At 35.4% G+C, this 14,201-nt stretch overlaps 1 protein-coding gene across 5 annotated transcripts in view; it reads left to right on the top strand.

The window, feature by feature from the left end:
* LOC139978665 (myogenesis-regulating glycosidase-like) overlaps window positions 1–14,201 on the top strand; it is a 34,819-nt gene that overhangs the window by 4,143 nt on the left and 16,475 nt on the right. For 3 of the 5 annotated variants that reach the window (XM_071989046.1, XM_071989049.1, XM_071989044.1), the window contains exon 2: window positions 10,090–10,280. The gene's annotated coding sequence lies outside the window, so the exon portion shown is untranslated. Of the gene's footprint in view, window positions 1–7,653; window positions 7,769–7,801; window positions 7,827–10,089; window positions 10,281–14,201 lie in introns of those variants that run through there. The other 2 variants (XM_071989047.1, XM_071989048.1) reach the window with 2 other exon arrangements.

Genomic DNA, 14,201 nt, shown 5'->3' with positions numbered 1-14,201 from the left:
GTCGCTATGCATGTGGCATACACTGATCAGTGCGGGTAACTGCTAAAATATGTGGCTGGGGGTTTATGCAGGGCTAGGCTAGGGAGGCTCCCCCTGGTTTGTGTTTATAACGGTATGCGTGATAGATCTGTGGGTACAGTAATGCATAAGTAACTGTACTTAGTTGCAGTGAAAGGTGGTGTGATCCAGAGTTTTGACACAGGATCGTCCACTGATAAATAACATTTGGGGAGTAGTGTAGTATTGTGAGACCCTGTATACTTCTGTGATGTTTGCTGACAAACTGCTTTCGTGTTGTTTTTATAGGTTAGGCTATTTTCCAAAAGCAGATGATGTGTAGTGCTAACATGTAGTCGAGTAATCGCAACTTAGGTTTTGAGCGCGATTAATCAAACTTCCAAAGTGTAATCGCGGTTACTGGCAATTAATCGATTACGACTATCATCACTAATATATACAACAGCATTTCAATGTATAATTTTACATAATAAAGAAGTAGTCAAAGGTGAACTGGATTAGATAGTGCCATGGTTATCTGCTCAGAAAACAAGACAAAACAAATAGAATGAGCATAACAATGTTGAGATTGTTTAAACAACAAAATAAATTTTAAAGTGTTCCCTGACAGTGTATACCAAATTTGTTGAAGATGTACTGTGCAGTGCTGTGTGTACAGTATTGTGCCACTACAGTAGATCAAATTTTAAGAGCAAAAAAAACCCAGCAAAGTTGGCAGGTTTTTTACCAATGGATGGCATTGGGTATTGATAAGGAATATTCAAGATTGCCAATGTGTTTGTGTATGTATGATCATAATTAAAGGTTTGTGAAATTAAAGCTGTAATATGAACTTTAACATGATTTTGTTTATTGTTAATATTTTACTTTCATATCATTTCTTTATGGTATCACATTACATCCAGTTTACTTGTCACAAAGAGACTGCAGGCTACTTGCAATTCTAAGAAGTTACACAAAATGTATGATAGAACTATCAAGAAATATATACCATTGATACATACTGTAACTATATATAGTACAAAGTCCTACAACACTGAAAAAACATGTATCCTTCTATGAAGGCACAAGAAAGCCATCTTTAGAAGCAGTTTTATTCAATTTAGTTGATTAGTTTCATTGCAAGGAATGAGTTCATGTACTTGAAAGGTTAGCTTCCTTCATTCTAAACTCTGTATGACTTGTTAAACTGAAACTCTGAAGTTAATTTGAAAAATTCCTGAAAACAAATAGAAATTTTGTAACATGTGCTCTTTAATGGCAAAATGTCATGGGAATACTATTAAACTGTAGCACTGAAAATGAGACCAGTGTCATTGAAATATTTTGTAGAGTGTGACGACATCTCCGTAATTGGCATTCATGGATTAGTGATGTCACGAGTGATGATTCTACGCATTCTCTGAAATAGAACTGCCAAAGGAACTACAATATTTGATTGTGTGATGAAATACTTGTGGGAACGTCAAACGGTTGTAAGGATGGTACGCCGTCAGTGAACAGCTTTCCTGCTCGTGATTTAAATCGATTATAAAGTGAACCACAGTGTGATTGTACAGTAGTAGTAAGTTTTGTCTCCATGGATACACTTGGTTTTTAGTGCATAGTGAAGTTGTACGGTAGACCTACCTTTATACAGTAATAATGATCCACCACAGTAGATCTCGAAGCATCAATTGTTTTTTACTAAAATCCTTAAAACTAGCAACTTTAGTGGATGTTGATTTTTAAGTAAAATACTCAGTTCTGATAAAAATTAACAGTAGGTCCAAAGTTTGATTAAAATTGCCAAGGTTTTAATTTCAAATAATGAAGTAAAAAGTGGAAAATTTTCCCAATTGGCAATTTACATAACAATATTTTAGTTTTGACAACTCTCCTGTCGCGGTGACGTAATATGTAAACTGTACGTGTACGTATAAGCTGTAAGTACAGTAAAGGTCTGTTTGCTTTGTAAACAATGTACAGAGTAAAAAGTGTATAGTGCTGTGTGTGCTATTGACTACTCTGTATGTACAGTGCATGTCAAGTCGTCAATGTTGTATGAATTGCTATTATAATTAAATTCAGATTTGAGTCTAGACGTACAGCACACTTTAAAAGTTACAAGTGCTTTACTATACAGTTGTAGAAAGTAAACAGAAATAGCGACCAATTTTGCTGAGAATTTTAGTTAAAAATATTGATTCGAACAATCTGCAGTTACATTCATAAAAGTAACTCAAGACTTGGGATACACTCAAATTGCCTGGCAGTGGAATGTAACTTAATTTAGACAACAGCACGATCTGTTAAATCATGCACAGTAAGTGAGAATTTACTATGAATGTAAGGTTTATTCACTTATAAGTCTGTACAGATAGTCACAGTGTAGAGCTTAGTAGATGTACATTTTTGAAGTGCAAATTTTAAATGTTTTAATGAGTTAACAGTGTTTACAGTTTTCATGGCAAAATTTTTGAGGATTATTTCTGGCTGTCCCTCAGACAACCATGCCTTACATTTGGTTGTCTGCACAGTAAATTTGGTTGCCCCGGCAACAAAATGTGGCAAAATGAAAATGACCAATGTAAACTGTAGGAAAAGATGTGTAGGTTGGTGAAAAGAACATCAACATTGATAACAACTTAAAATTTAACTTGAATTATTTTGCACAAGCTATAATGCAATCTGAAAATGATTTCAATAACTTGTCGTCGACTGGAAAACACAGCTGATTTTGGTTGTCCCAACAAAATGTGGCAAAATAAAAATGATCAATGTAAACTGTAGGGCCATTCCACGTCACGTAAGTCACAAATCAGAGCGAAATTTTACACTTGTTTTCGATCTCTAGTTCAGTGCAAGTTTGTAGTTAAGTCAAAAGCCTATAGTTCCTAAACTTTGTTAACCCACAATAAATTCTGTTACCACTGCGAAACACTAATGCTGTCTTATTGCGAATTATAGCGCCCTCAACATTTGTCACGTAAGTCACGCAGAGAAATGAAGAATTTCAACTCTTTGGAGAAAATCAATAAATTCTGTGAAGTATTGAGGAAAATCTGATAAGTTGCCTATTTTATCTGAAAAGGACACATTGAGGAATAACTTCAAGGTAAAATTTAATTGATACATGTTTTATACCGATATTCGTATGCAAATTAGCGACGTCACGTAAGTCACAAGAAATTGTCACGTAAGTCACGCGTGTGAAACTGCTCATTTTCCTCTCACAGTTTCCAAAGATACAAGGTAACACAGGCTAAGGACATGTTTAAAGTTCATTATATTGAGATAGGGGAAAGGGGAGGGGTCTATTCCACATAAAATAGTGGCAAGAAAGAGCACATGTCAGTTCATTGTACACTAGCTCATATCACACAGTAGTTGCTGGAAGAATTTTAATTGGTGGTGCAAATAAAATGTAAGTTTAAAAATAAAATGTGCAGTCACATTGTGCAAGGAACTCTGACATTCATGGGTGCTTTTAATAATGTTGTCATTTTGCTTTAAGTGATTTAAATTACAGAGTAAGTTCAAATCAAGAAGTTCACTTGTACATATAAAGTCCTATAGACTAGTTCTGCAAAATATCTTAACTTAAGTGCTAGCTAAATAGTTTCTTAATTAGGAGTCATCTAGTTTTTTTTAAAGAATACTTAATACAGAACCCTTTTGGTAAATTTGGATTATATAATTAATCCATATAAAATCCATGTGGTAAAGGCAGAAGGTGGCAAGATGTGTATGTGGAAAACTGCATTAGATACTTAATGAGATCTACTAATTTCAGTTAGTTATGTTGTACTTCCAGCTGTGACCTGTCATACTAAGGTAGATGACTGGGTTGTTGTTGTTAAATATGATGATATACTTCACACAGGAGAGGTTACAAATATAAAAGGCAAAGACACAGAGGTCAGTGTAATGGTGCCTGCAACCAACACAACATGGTAATGGCCTCTTTCAGAAGCAGATTCAATGTTTCTTATTCTAAATGCACTCTGACCAGGTGGGTTTAATGGAATTGCGACAAAAGGAAACTTGTTTTCTGTTGCCCTAATGGTGCAAAAGTTTTACTGTAAAATGATTGCGACCGCCCATATCAACATGTTCATTAAACTTAATGTAACCTACATATATACTTGTATCTTCCACTTTTTTGACCCAATTCCACAGAAAAAATGTTTGAAAATACCTGTTTATTCATTGCAATGGAAGGAAATGACACAAATTTGAAATCTATATCTGTAAGACCAAAAGAAAGATACTATTCAAGAGAATGTACCTACCACAGGCTATACCCAGGAAAGTGAAAGTAGTCTATAGCTAGGACTAACGGTTGTAAACAAAACAGAGAGATTTGATTGGTGCATGATCTGTCAGGTGGGGCTTGCAAATTTTGATTGACATTTTTAGAAACTACCGATTCGTTAATAAATATGTTGTTTAACGACATATAACTCAATAAAAATAATGAATATTGTTATGAAAATTGCATTGAAGGGTGTCATTTCACTGAGCTTTCAGTGCAGTAAGCTGGAAAAGTCAAAGTTTAAATTTGGCAAACACGTAATGAGATTTTAAGATAACAGGTAATATTGTTCTAAGTTTGAGCTGTTTGAGCCATTTTTTGCAATTCACTTTTATGTTACCTTCCAAGTTTACTTCACATGATAAATATTGTTACTGCATTTTAGAACTGAGTAGGTATCTTTGATAAAGAGGAAGGTGTTATAAACCTGTTATAGTATAAAAAAGACATCAAAACTATGTGAAAGTGTTGAGAATTAACTTGTCACGTAAGTTACACTTCCCTTTGTGACTTATGTGACGTCACGTAAGTCACACTTTTCTGGAGTCCATAAATTTGTTAAAGTTTGTTAAATTGATCAAAAGTGGTGGTATTACAGATCAACCTTTATAGCTACCTTTTCAATTGTAACTCACTTTGCTCTAGCACACTACATATCATTTGAGGAAAACATTTGGTTTTATTCTTGTCACGTAAGTCACAGCCAGAGTGTGGCATTTTTGACATAATCTGTGTTAACAGTAACAAAGAAAATTTGTTAAATTGTGTTATTAAATAGATTAGCAGACTGCATTTAACTGCCACATGAAAAGAAAGCTTGTACTTATCTTTCCTTTAAGGATTTTTTCTACTTCAAATTATTGTTTGATAAATCACAGTAAAGGTGCCTACAATTTGAGATGTATACTCTTTGCTATAACACAAGATTGAGTTATCAGAAGAAAACTTTAACAGTTTAAGAAAGTCTAACCTTCTTACTTTCAATTATACACAAAGAGAGACATCTAATAACCCTTTCTAATTTTGCCATGGTGGGACCACTTGGTGTGGAATGGCCCTGTAGGAAAGATGTGAAGGTTGCTGAAAGAACAACAGTACTGATAACAAATTAAAATTTAACTTAAATTATTTACACAAACTCTAATGCAATCTGAAATTGATTTCAATAACTTGTCGTTCACCGCACGACACAGCTGATTTCGGTTTCCCAACAGAAATTTAAATTACAGAAAACTACAGTACAATACACTTTAAAACTTGTCCTGATTTCTAAAGTGTATAAAATATCTGGAACACAAACCATGGGATTTCATATACTTGGATTGTCTGGCATCTGATTTGTTTGATAAATAATGTAGTAGCATAATTTTTCATCTTCCTCAAGAGATATGATCATGTACAGTACCAAGTTATAATCTGAAGATACACTAGAAGCAGTCTGACATTTTCCAGTAAAATATCCCTCCTCGATGACTACAGCTCACCTCAATAAATTAAGCAGTTAATTAATCCCGATACTAAACATTAGCAAAATATTTGGGCTCGTGGTCTAATTCTGTCCTGCTGCCGTCCCATCTGCGAGCGATACGAACGTCTTATCTCCTCTGAAAACTCTCATCCGGTGACTCATGCCGTTGCTCCACGATTTCCTCCCCCCACCAAGAGACAGATCGAAGCTCTCCGGAATAGGATTTCAGTGATAAATTGAAACAGAAGTATCTTAATTCTTCTCCTGATGAGGTTAATGAAACATTGGATTAACATGCGAGGCATTTTTGAGACCGTTATCTTAGGTAGATGATACCCCCGACAGTGCCGAGGAAGCAGAGGTCTCTCGCTGCGTCAGGTGACGAATGAAATCCATCCGTCACATACTTTTAATAATCGCTCGGTGTACTTTTGTCTCCACCGAAGATCTATCAGATTGTGAGGGGTGAGGATGTGACAATTAAATTCCGATCTACGGCATGTCAATATGACCTCTCTTTTCTTTCCACACAATAACTGTGTTACAGTTACGGCGTATGTGTAAGTGGATAAGAAACTGGAGAGAACAGTGTGTCAGAGGTATCTTAGAACGGATTCTCTTTGTTCTCAGATCTGTTTCGTATGTGACAAGGGATAACTGTGCTCGAATGAATATATAATTTCTATGGATGGAATTTTATCACTTAACTGATTAATTAACATGGGTATGCGCTGCAGGTCGTTAACTGATTAATTAACATGGTTATGTGCTGCAGGTCGTTGAGAGTTCAAATTCCTATCGTCATTTGACCAACTTTACACCCCCACAGTGAATTGTCCGATTGATGGGTGCTAGATATTTCACACACCTTTGTTATGATAGGTCAAATGACTTTTATATTTTTGTTTGAGTGAACACAGAAAAAAGGAAAGGTAAACAAGAGAGTAAACGTCAATATCCCTGGATTAATTTTGCTATAGTTTGAAGAGCTTTACGGAATGCATTTTGGGAAGTATTGGTTTTATGAACTGGTGTGACCTACAGGTAAGTTGGTATTTCGTTTAAAACCAGTTACATTTCATAATGTTATTTATAAGAAAAACTTTGCGGAAGTTGTTCCAGAACTCCATTTACTCCTCATCTGTTGTTATTGTTCAGTTTTGCTCTAAATGTGACATATGCATGTATAGGTTGCTTTACTGTAAGACAGTTTGTAGTCGATATATATGTTTTATACAATGCTTTATGGAATTTCTAGCTTTTATCTTTGGACTCTGTGGATGTACAGGTAGGACTTTTTTTTATGGTGTAAAAGACAACATGCTTCAAATGTGCTGCATTAATTAGCTATATTATGTTGCTCATTATTCTACAGTAATGTTGCCAGATGCATTAATGAGATTCCACCAAAATTCTCTTTGCAATGTATGATATATCAGAAATGTAAGCATTCCACCCAGTATTGCTGAAACTTTGTTGAATATGTACATGATAAGTTTTAGCATGGGACAATAATCATAGTTTATACATTAGTATCACTGTTTTCATCTCTGGTCCATGGCGCTGAGTTGAATTTGAATATTTATGAATAACATTGATACTTTTGGGGCATCATATCAAATACTGTAGCATACATAGTGAGTTTGTTAGAACCTTCACATAAATCCCAATTTTGCTAACATGTATAAAAATTTTCAGTGTTAAGAATAAGAAATTATATAAACTATAAAGTAGGCTAAAATTTATTTAACAAAGGCATCAGTTTGGCCTTTCAGTTCGCTGGTACTGATGCCCGTGTTTAGAATGCTTGTCAGATGGTGTAAAGTGATATATTCCCCCAATGTGATTATGTTAAAGATGGATGAATTTGTTTTATGTATGGAAGGTTGGACTTTTGCTGTAACCAGCTGTTTTCATACTGGGCCATATTAAAAGGAATGATGAAGTACTAGCAAAACAAATCTTTGGTCCACCAAACTTACACTGTAAGGACGCTTCACCATTTACAAATGAAGAAGTATAAAGCATACCATGATTAGATTGGTAGGTTATTTAAACGACTTTTATTTCCCTCAGTTGGGGTACTCAAATGGCCATAACCACACTGATCCAGTCAGTTAAGATTGTGATTTGTCGAATTACATGTGAATACTTTGGTCAAAGTTATTCAATGTAATGTAGGGTACAACTTAACAACGGGTATCAAATAACCTTTAAATGTCAGCCGCTAGTGGGATTAGGCATGATGAAGTACAGTAGTTGACGAGTGGTTAAGCAGACACTTTTGATGACTTGTATCTAGCATAAAAGATAAGAGAGGGGGAGAAAAAAAAACTTTATTATCATATGGGAATGTATATCCCTGGGTAAGAATGTCCCATTTGTTTATATCCAGAGGGCCAAGCACTAGTGAAGGGGTTTGCAGAAAGTTCCTTGGCTTACTGAAGTTAAGAAACTGTTATTTTGTAACTTGAAGTAATCTGCAGATTGTAGAGTCGGTATACTATAGTCATTGTCATATACAGAACATTTACGAACGACGATACTTACTTGGCTCCCTACGCACACCAATTTACCCTAGCCTACTAACTGGTAACATTTCTTGTATTGCGCCACCAATGACCTTCTCCTTCCGGATCTACCCATTCCTCTTGGTGGCGCTATGTAAGTTTTGGGGTTACATAGAAACTTGTAGGCCAGAGGAGCTCATAATGTGTATGTTCGGGTGTTTTTGTCAGACAGATTAGTATAAAGATTCAGGTGCTCAATAACGAGTGAAAAAGTTCATGTTTTACCATTCTTCTCTAGAGCTAGTACTGAACTGTACATGCACAGTGAAATAGAAAAGGTTTGTCATCCATGTAGACATTTCAGAAGAGGAATTCGTTCAAAAGCTTTTGACATTTCATCAGCATGTTAAAAATTCATCTAAGAATTTTGAAGTTTGAAAGGTCAAGTAAATTTATGAGGTGGAACTGATTTTTTTAATCTTTTGTGGCATAATTAGATTGATTTACAATTATCAGCTGTGTAACTGGTTCAGGGAACAACCAGAGCAGGTTGTACTCTCACCATCATGAACACTTATAAGCAGCTTGTTGCATGAGTTTGAGAAATGGATTCAATCTTTAAATAGTAACCGATTTCAAGCCTTGGAGGTAACGTTAAATTTTGTCAAAGCCTGAGCAGAATACTGTTTGCAGAAAGGAAACCATTTTCAAGTCAATTTCATGGTATTGATTCCTCAACTGTTTCTTTCTGAGTGGGAGTATTTAAATTAAACGGTAACAGCTGCATTTGGACAAATGCGCAGTACTGTACATACAGACAATATAATATTGAATAGTCTTTGATGTATTGTGCACCATTTGCAGTCTTCCAGTGGGTGGGATGTCATTCGTTGCAGACTCATTAAATATACGTCGCTTCCTAGCTTACCTGCCTCCTCGCAAGCTCAGCACTATCTCTACCTTGTCTAGAGTCATCTGTACAGTATGTATGATATACAGTATTTGAAGACGTGTGATGTGTTCTACACACGTACAGGTACAGTAGATCTATACATGTGCTGCCAGCCATTTTGAACTAAGCTGTTTGATCAATGTTTCAACGTTACTTACTACCGCACAAAGCCATGCACATGGATGATATAGGTCTGACTCTCCTCCACAAAGAAGGATCAAGCTTCCATCTGTGTATGAAACTTTGGTTGCTTGAGTCTGTCTGAATTAGACTACATCTGGTCCACAGATTGTGGTGTGACCGTTCTCTGTTGTTTTTGTAATTAATGATAAAGAAAATATTTGTCCTTGCAGGTGCACAGTACTGCTGTGAGTCAGTCTGAAACTGTCTGTTTTTACTTTAGAACTTGGTTAGATGGTACTGGTGCTTTATCTTCTGATGTTCCTACCTCCACCCTATTATTCCCTCCCACCCCCCCCCCACTTCTGCCAACTCCACTCCATCCTAGGCAGGCAAAGAAACTGTAGAAATGAATGACCACTTGTACTCTAGACAGACATAAAACTTATATACATTACTGAAAAGATGAGGAGAGGCCTCAATCTGTAGGGTCTCAATGGTATGAATACTATATGTCATCAGGACATATTAAGACAGCCTTGTGATTAAAATTTAGTCAACAGCACTTTAGCGTGCTAAAGGTTTTGGATAAGACATGTGCATCCGCACCCAGCATTGATAAGAATTTTTACAAATCCTGGAGCATCAGGCCTCTGAAATGAACTCATACAGACTGTAATTTATCCATAACCTTGTCCTCTTTTCCCTCTCTTATCCTCTACAGATAACAGGCTTTTATATACCCTGGGGCATGAGAGCTACTGTACTCCCAGAGTAAAAAGACGAGGACCTCAATATTTGGCTTCTTCGTGAATCAATCTGCGTTGTGATTCTTCAAACAGTGTCAGCTGTACGCTATGAAACAGAGATGATTAAAACAAGGAATCTGTTTTATAATTAAGTTAAATAAACACAGTAAGTATTTTAACATAATAAGCTAAGTAAGTTTTTATAAATATGTAGATAGTATTGTCTAACATGAACTATGGTACACTGTTGTTGAGAGATACCTGCTGTTCTTATGCAGTGTTAAATACTATTATTCATCAGAAAAATGTCAGAGAAACCTACAGTAGGTCAATTTTATAACCAGATTAGTCAAGAAATGCACACTTTTGAAACATGAAATTTGGTAAATAATTGAAGTTCAGTTAATATCCTTTGTGAGATTACCAAGCATGTTATGGTCTGTAAGATAACATTGATGCAGTAATTACTGCAGTTGAGTGGGTTTCAGATCCAAAGGGCTTATTATGCGTTAAGCCTCACACTGTACGACTAATCAGGACCAGGTGCAACTCGATTGTTGTTACCTGGCAAAATCATGAATAGTTGGACAGTGAAGGTAGGTCAAAGACTACAACCGAAGTTGCGCTGGCTTAGGTCGGGAAAACTGAACACACAGCGCCTTTCCACACTGGCTGTCGTGCAGTGTGCGGCAAAATTTGTGTTTTGAAAGTGTTAGAGCTCCGGTCATAAACAGCACAACTAGTCGTAGTGTGCACTGATCAGTAGTCGGCCAGTATTCAGAAGGGGGGGGGGGCGTAGGAGGATGAGTCGTTAGTCTTAGATTAAAGATTTTCCACGTAACGACGGTGGAGTCGAGTCGGGTTGGGATCAGTGGCACAGAGTGTGGCTGGCCTTTAGTTTGGCTTTAATATTAAATAACCAAGAATTTTAGGAAACACGTTTTAATCGTACTCTCATATGTCAGATAATAAGTATATCAATCCGGAATGAACTCATCCAGTACATGACTGTACATGCTACAAGTCACTAGAATAGTTGACAGATTCTGTGCTTTGAAAACCGGACAGCTTCAAGTAGGGTATACTAGTGTATAAGATCAGTAGTGTTATGGCTGCATAAAAGCAAGATGATAGAGAACAATTTGTAGTTTAAGAAAATCAAGTCATGAAAGGGTCTCAAATACAAGTAATTTTATAGCCATGTTTTTGCCTTGAATTTACCACCATGTGGTGGGTGGTACCTTACAGAGTAGAAACTCAAAGGAAGGATGACATTAGGCAAACGATCAAAAGTCTGCCCAATGAAAAATAAAAAAATAGCACTAATTTTAAATTTGTGGGGAAAAAGATTTGTCTGTGATCTGATGAAATCAATCAATCAGCAAAGTGCTAATTATCTGCAGTCAATTGGTTGATGACATATAGTCCTTAGTGTATAGATTAAAGAGATTCCCATAAAATGTGAGAATATTATCTTGCTTGGCCAGAGTGACACAAAACTACAGTAACAGTTAATTCAATGTGAACAATTTAATTATATGTTAAGATTTTTGTTGATATTTTAACCGTCGATTGCTCACTTTTCTTTAACATGTCATTACAAACATTTCATTTTAGCAGAATCAGCTCTCATTACATCACATCTGCTCACTTCTACAGTAAAGACAAAGAAAACCCCAAAACCCCAGAGAATTCTGTAATTATCTGATGTTCTATCCTATGAGTTATTTGAGAACTGCAGGTTTGATTGGTTACTAAAGGTCATACCAGTTGAGCCCCTACTCACAAGATTCAGCTGTTCTTTTTTAATCACTGATGTTATTAACTAATGCATTGCTTTGTATTAACTTGACAAACACATAAATTTAATCCTCCCAAACATTGGCCAATTAGTTACCCGATAATTGGCTGGGGTATTCGACAGTAAATTTGCATAAAATCTTATATTTTTTCCTATAAGGCTAGTCTTCGGTGAGTACACCTGCTGTGAAGGTGTTACAGTACAGTACTGTATACTGTATGCCAAAGAAAGCTGCAAGTGTTTGATTCCTTTTCAGAGGCAGAAGGAATCTATGCGATAGTGATGGCATGTGTGTGTGTGTATGTGTGTGACACTTTCTTGTAAACAACGCAACTCAAAAACTTCTTGGTGGATTAACTTCTTCATACTTGGTCAGTGAATCAGTCTCACTGAGTCAAAGAACCTTATTGATTTCTGTGAAGTTCAAAGGTCATTTGGGGTCAACAGAGGTCAAAGTCTGAAAACTCTGTAAACATGATAACTCATAAAGTACATCTTTGTTGATCTTTATAGTTATACATGGTATGCAGATCCAGCTTGGTGATTGCAAGAACCATATCAAAATTGGTAGAGGTTAACAAGTGTCAAAGTTTGAAAACTTTTAAACATATTGGTGGAGGTCAAAGTTTTTATGCGGTCTCCATTTAAGTCAAAGTGAAAATCTTATAAACATGATAACTCAAGTGCGTCTATCTTGAACTTCATACTTAGAATGTAGATCCAGCTTGGTGAGTGCAAAAACCCCATTGAAATTTGTAGAGGTCAAAAGAGGTCAACAGGTGTCAAAGTCTGAAAAGTTTTTAAACATAATAACTCCAAATATAACAGTTGTACCTGAGACAGTCAAGAACATTTTTTGAGGTTGTGTTCAACAAGCAGTTGTATAAATCTTTAGAGTCAGCCCTCTGGAATAGTTGTTACGGAATCATTTAAACTGAGCAGAGCAATAATAATTGTCCGCGTCGGCTCTGCAGCTTCCTCATGTTACATGGAATGTGTGATTTCTGTTTGGAAAGTTGTCAAAGTTGATTTTAACATCATGAACATTGACCAAGCACAATTAATATTGAATGTAATCAATATAGCATCACCAGTTTTGATTACTCAAAGTACTGTATAGCTTTATAAACTTTGTGTAGGCTACATACTGTAGTTATGAACAGTAGCTCTAGCATTATACAGTCTAGTAGGAAAATGTACCGAGAGTGTCCTTAATTTCAGCCGATTCTGAATACCCAAAATATTAAACTAATATTAAAAGTTAAAGTCATAATGATGTCAATTTTGTTTTTATGATTTCTGGAGAGTAGCTAAATACTACATGAAAATTTAAAATATTACAAATCCATGACCTAAAAATGTGTAGCAATAAAGTTAGGGTATTGCACAACATTCAGCAAAAAATTTGGTTTTCCGGCTAACAACGTTGCAGGTAGGCAAATCAAAGCAATCTAAACTTGGTACTCTTTTTCCCTTCAGACTGTTTCAAGCCAACAAATCTAGAAAAAAGCAAAACTTTTCTGTACTTGGCTTTAAAAAAGGCCACCATATCAACCCTGCTATTATTATCATGTATTGACTTTCTTACTCGTTTATATGCCAGTCAATTCACATGCTAGTATACAATACAAAATGCAATAAAATATTATAAAAATAACGATATAATTGTTATAATAATATATCATTGAACCATGTAATACTATAGGCAACAATACTATTGTGGATGTTTTATATTACATTATTATGACACAATAGTGTTGTATGATACTATATGAAACGGTAATACTATAGGCAACAATATTATTGTGGATGTTTCATATTACATTATTATGACACAATAGTACTGTATGATACTATATGAAACGGTAATACTATAGCCAACAATATTATTGTGGATGTTTCATATTACATTATTATGACACAATAGTATTGTATGATACTATATGAAATGGTAATACTATATAGGCAACAATATTATTGTGGATGTTTTATATTACATTATTACGACACAATAGTATTGTATGATACTATGTGAAACGGTAATACTTTAGGCAACAATATTATTGTGGATGTTTTATATTACATTATTATGATCATACAATAATATTGTATGATACTATATGAAACAGGTGTTGATTTCACTATCCATATGTCATGAACAGTGACTGCTACCGACCTGACAACTCCCTCAAAGTGTAAACCTGGACATTTCAAAGCAAAAAACCATAAAGATTGGTATTAACAACCTGAAGTTTTAAAACGAAACATCCTAATGTCAAATAAAAC

The sequence above is a fragment of the Apostichopus japonicus genome, chromosome 13 (genome assembly GCF_037975245.1).
Source record: "Apostichopus japonicus isolate 1M-3 chromosome 13, ASM3797524v1, whole genome shotgun sequence".
Lineage (NCBI taxonomy): Eukaryota > Metazoa > Echinodermata > Holothuroidea > Aspidochirotida > Stichopodidae > Apostichopus > Apostichopus japonicus.
Note: the sequence above shows the minus strand (reverse complement) of the source record. Positions and strands in the feature narration are given on the sequence as shown.